The sequence below is a fragment of the Schistocerca piceifrons genome, chromosome 11 (assembly GCF_021461385.2).
Source record: "Schistocerca piceifrons isolate TAMUIC-IGC-003096 chromosome 11, iqSchPice1.1, whole genome shotgun sequence".
Taxonomy (NCBI): Eukaryota; Metazoa; Arthropoda; class Insecta; order Orthoptera; family Acrididae; genus Schistocerca; species Schistocerca piceifrons.
In genome coordinates this window covers 113,285,338-113,291,007 of record NC_060148.1, presented here as the reverse complement: position 1 = coordinate 113,291,007, position 5,670 = coordinate 113,285,338, and the positions used below count along the sequence as shown (strand labels likewise).

At 44.9% G+C, this 5,670-nt stretch overlaps 1 pseudogene; it reads right to left on the bottom strand.

Moving 5' to 3' along the window:
* Positions 1-5,159: 5,159 nt before the first annotated feature.
* Positions 5,160-5,277, bottom strand: LOC124720636 (annotated as a pseudogene).
* Positions 5,278-5,670: the final 393 nt, after the last annotated feature.

Genomic DNA, 5,670 nt, shown 5'->3' with positions numbered 1-5,670 from the left:
CCCCTGTTCACTAGTCTCGGTATTTTCACACTGGACTCTCTCTCTCTCTCTCTCTCTCTCTCTCTCTCTCTCTATATATATATATATATATATATATATATATATATATAGTCATTTTTTGTTAACAGTATCAGCGTATTCCCAAGAATAAGTAGCATTCACTCACTTAATATTCGTCAGGAATCAAGCCTGCATTTGGATCTGACTTCCGTAACTCTTGTGCAGAAAGGTTTGCAGTATGCTGCTGCATCAATTTTAGCAGTAATCCACGAGCTTTCAAATCCAAACGGCAGAGTTTCCTCATGGGTCAGTCCTTCTATTATGCAGAGAAGTTCCTTGAAAAATTTACCTGATTCTTATGTTATGTTGTTGATTGCGTGTACTTAAACTTATGGCTTGGCTTGTTTTGGGTTCATCAACATTTTATTTTTACTGTTATTTCTTTTATGTTGACGTTTCATGTACAGAGAGGTGCCATGACCTTGGAGATCTGCTCCTCAATGTGGTCCTATGGAACATGACGTGTAAATAAATAAATAAATGATCGACTTGATATGCCAGTGTCTTGCGACAGGTGTCACGGCGATTTGGCAGGACTCTGAAGCGTTTTCAGGTGAACTGCAGCGTCATTTTCTGGTGTGCGGGCATGTTTTCCGACTTGTTCAAAACAGATCTTATCTGACGCACATCTTCGGAATAAGCACTGCATGGCACTCTTTGTTGGCACTTTGACACCATTAAACTTCTCAGCAGTTAATTGACCGCACCGTTTCCACGACTCGGTTGTCACGTAACTTTCCGCAGCAAACACCCTCTGTTCCAGTGTGAGTACCATCGGCCCCTTTGCACTGCTTCACTCACACTGGCGCAGCTCGCACTACGTTCTTAACCGGTGTGGGTCACGTGGCGGGCATACACGCGGCGTGCCCCTCACGTGGTGTGGCTATATGCATATATTCACATCTAGCCGAATCCTCTTGCACGGGGCACTTTTATTTGCCCCGCCATGTACTCGTAGTTTCATAGTTAATGTGGCGATAGTAAAAACCTGTAGCCAAGCGCGCATTCAGCGACACTGTAACATCCGAGAGTTCCCTGCTGACCTTTCTCTGAGCGACATCCTCCAACGGTGCGCTCGATAATAAATTCAGTTGTGAAGGACATACCAGAGAATGGTCCGCAGCTCGTGGTCTTGCGGTAGCGTTCCCGCGCCCGGGTTCCCGGGCTCGATTCCCGGCGCGGTCAGGGATTTTCTCTGCCTCGTGATGACTGGGTGTGATGTCCTTAGGTTAGTTAGGTGTAAGTAGTTCTAGGGGACTGATGACCATAGATGTTAAGTCCTATAGTGCTCAGAGCCATTTGAACCATTTTGAACCACAGAATGGCTTAAGCGCGTAAACCTGTATTTGCAGTGTGAATGTTGTCACATTTGGGAGGTACAAATATACAAAAACTTGCATACTTTGCTTACTTTCACTCTGTCTAGTCATACGGGATCATATTCTGGGGTGACTCATCAACCGCAGAAAAAGTTCTTAGGGTGCAAAAGCATGTGATAAGAATCATTTGTGGTGGAAATTCAAAAACATCATGTAGAAACCTGTTCAAGGAACTTTCTATTGTAACCACTACTTCCTTAATGAAATATGGTACAAGTAGCATATCTCTTTTTCCAACCAATAGCTCAACCGTCTCTTGGAGATAACATCTTGGACCTACTGATAACAAACAGACCCGAAATTTTCGACTCTGTATGTACAGAACAGGGAATCAGTGATCATAAGGCTGTTGCAGCATCTCTGAATATGGAAGTTAGTAGGAATATAAAAAAGGGACGAAGGTTTATCTGTTTAGCAAGAGTAATAGAAGGCAGATTTCAGACTACCTAACAGATCAAAACGAAAATTTCTGTTCCGACACTGACAATGTGGAGTGTTTATGGAGGAAGTTCAAGGCAATCGTAAAACGCGTTTTGGACGGGTACGTGCCGGGTACAACTGTGAGGGACGGGAAAAGCCCACCGTGGTACAACAACAGAGTTAGGAAACTACTGCGAAAGCAAATAGGGCTTCACTCTAAGTTTAAACGCAGCCAAAACCTCTCAGACAAACAGAAGCTAAACGATGTCAAAGTTAGCGTAAGGAGGGCTATGCGTGAGACGTTCAGTGAATTCGAAAGTAAAATTCTATGTACCGACTTGACAGAAAATCCTAGAAAGTTCTGGTCTTACGTTAAATCAGTAAGTGGCTCGAAACAGCATATCCAGACACTCCGGGATGATGATGGCATTGAAACAGAGGATGACACGCGTAAAGCTGAAATACTAAACACCTTTTTCCAAAGCTGTTTCACAGAGGAAGACCGCACTGCAGTTCCTTCTCTAAATCCTCGCACAAACGAAAAAATGGCTGACATCGAAATAAGTGTCCAAGGAATAGAAAAGCAACTGGCATCGCTCAACAGAGGAATGTCCACTGGACCTGACGGGATACCAATTCGATTCCACACTGAGTACGCGAAAGAACTTGCCCCCCTTCTAACAGCCGTGTACCGCAAGTCTCTAGAGGAACGGAAGGTTCCAAATGATTGGAAAAAGAGCAAAGGTAGTCCCAGTCTTCAAGAAGGGTCGTCGAGCAGATGCGCTATACTATAGACCTATATCTCTGACGTCGATCTGTTGTAGAATTTTAGAACATGTTTTTTGCTCGCGTATCATGTCGTTTTTGGAAACCCAGAATCTACTATGTAGGAATCAACATGGATTCCGGAAACAGCGATCGTGTGAGACCCAACTCGCTTTATTTGTTCATGAGACCCAGAAAATATTAGATACAGGCTCCCAGGTAGATGCTATTTTTCTTGACTTCCGGAAGGCGTTCGATACAGTTCCGCACTGTCGCCTGATAAACAAACTAAGAGCCTACGGAATATCAGACCAGCTGTGTGGCTGGATTGAAGAATTTTTAGCAAACAGAACACAGCATGTTGTTATCAATGGAGAGACGTCTACAGACGTTAAAGTAACCTCTGGCGTGCCACAGGGGAGTGTTATGGGACCATTGCTTTTCACAATATATATAAATGACCTAGTAGATAGTGTCGGAAGTTCCATGAGGCTTTTCGCGGATGATGTCGTAGTATACAGAGAAGTTGCAGCATTAGAAAATTGTAGCGAAATGCAGGAAGATCTGCAGCGGATAGGCACTTGTTGCAGGGAGTGGCAACTGACCCTTAACATAGACAAGTGTAATGTATTGCGAATACATAGAAAGAAGGATCCTTTATTGTATGATTATATAATAGCGGAACAAACACTGGTAGCAGTTACTTCTGTAAAATATCTGTGAGTATGCGTGAGGAACGATTTGAAGTGGAATGATCATATAAAATTCATTGTTGGTAAGGCGGGTACCAGGTTGAGATTCATTGGGAGAGTCCTTAGAAAATGTAGTCCATCAACAAAGGAGGTGGTTTACAAAACACTCGTTCGACCTATACTTGAGTATTGCTCATCAGTGTGGGATCCGTTCCAGATCGGGTTGACGGAGGAGGTAGAGAAGATCCAAAGAAGAGCGGCGCATTTCGTCACAGGGTTATTTGGTAACCGTGATAGCGTTACGGAGATGTTTAATAAACTCAAGTGGCAGACTCTGCAAGAGAGGCGCTCTGCATCGCGGTGTAGCTTGCTCGCCAGGTTTCGAGAGGGTGTTTTTCTGGATGAGGTGTCGAATATATTGCTTCCCCCTACTTATACCTCCCGAGGAGATCACGAATGTAAAGTTAGAGAGATTAGAGCGCGCACGGAGGCTTTCAGACAGTCGTTCTTCCCGCGAACCATACGCGACTGGAACAGGAAAGGGAGGTAATGACAGTGGCACGTAAAGTGCCCTCCGCCACAAACCGTTGGGTGGCTTGCGGAGTATAAATGTAGATGTAGATGTACATAGTATCTATTCTAGGAATAAGAACAATCTACATAAAGACCTAAAATCAGTTACTTATCAGCATCTATGATTTCAGATAAAACACGGTATAAACAGAGTTCGAAAGACTTTTTGACAGGCAACGCCTTCTACTCTGTAGATGAGTATCTTAACAGAGACTGTCAAGCCAGCTTAAGTAAAAATGTCTGTTATATTTCAGTAAAGTTTAGGTATTTTGTGTATGATAAATTTATTAATAGTGCATAACATTGTTTCATTCTAACAGCGTGTTAATTCTGTAAATAATAGCTGTTCCAGTTAACCGCATTGTATTCACCTATTTCGACAATCTCCTGACAAATGAACACAGTAGTAAGTACTACATTCAAATGTTTTTGTGTTATACTTTCTGACATGTTCCACACCTAAGAGGGTCATGTAACTTTTTGGGTCTATGGAACGAAAACTGAATCTAATCTAAGGTATGTATTGAATGCTATCGGTTGAGGATCTCACACTGATTCCGTATCTCTAGGTTTTCAGGAGACGAAACCGTTCCTCACACTAATTTCTGATCAAACTACGTGCCTATGGAGTATCGTCTCGGCTGTGCGACTGGGTTCGTGTGTTCCCGTCAAATGAAACTGTATGGTTGTGGGGCCCTTTCTAAGACCCAAAAATGTGTCATGTATATAGGCAGAGTGAAGCGACAAATGAAAATTTGTACCAAAGCTGGGATTCGATCTCGGTTCGCGGTTCGAGTTTATGGGGGATACCAAGTGGGCTGACCGTGAATGGGGGTTTGGAGTGAGGTCGGAGACGTGCTAGGGGAGTCTGTGTAGTTGTGCACAGCCACTGCACGAGGGTGGCCTAGTTAGCGGGAGGCCTGGGTTTGAATCCCAGCGTTGGTAATAGCCGCTATAATCTTCAGATATACAGAAAGATTACAGCTCGTAATAGTCGTCAGAAAGTCATCAAGAAAAGTCATATCTGACGTTCCGAAATTAAGTATTGTAAGACGTCAAAACTTTGCCCGAACAGGCCTTGGAAAGCCCAACGGTACCGACCGGCCACCGTGTCATCCTCAGGCCACAGACGTCACTGGATGTGGATATGGAGGGGCATGTGGTCAGCATACCACCCTCCCAGCCGTATGTCAGTTTCCGAGACCGAAGCCGCTATCTCCCAATCAAGTAGCTCCTCAGCTTGTCTCACAAGGGCTGAGTGTACCCAGCTTGCCAACAGCGCTTAGCACACCAGGTGGTCACCCATCCAAGTGCTAGCCCAGGCCGACAGCGCTTAACTTCGGTGGTCCGACGGGAACCGGTGTTAGCACTACGGCAAGGCCGCTGCCATTGCAGGCTGTCTGCTGTTCCTAATCTATACAGGACGTTTCTGTAAGAGTGTACACATCCTGAGGTCAGAGAAGCCAGCTCGAGGACGTATGGAAGTACACTTGTCTACCGCGTTGTCTAGCATTACTGTTTTCCAGCTTATGTCCAACTAACATGCAAAGAAGTTCACGTGTTCTTGAGCCGTGCTGCGGCTCGCGTTGGTGCTGTCTGTACGGTTACGCCCTCTGTTGCAGGCCAGACCGTATCGTTCAGTTGCCATAGTTGCGGTTGTTTGTCTTCCTCTCGTGCTGACTGGGCGCCACTCTGTTCCGCAAGCGTTGCCTGTCCGTTAGTGGCAGCAGCGGTGGTTATCGATATGCAGTAACTGTTTCACTATCTTTGGAGTGACGTCG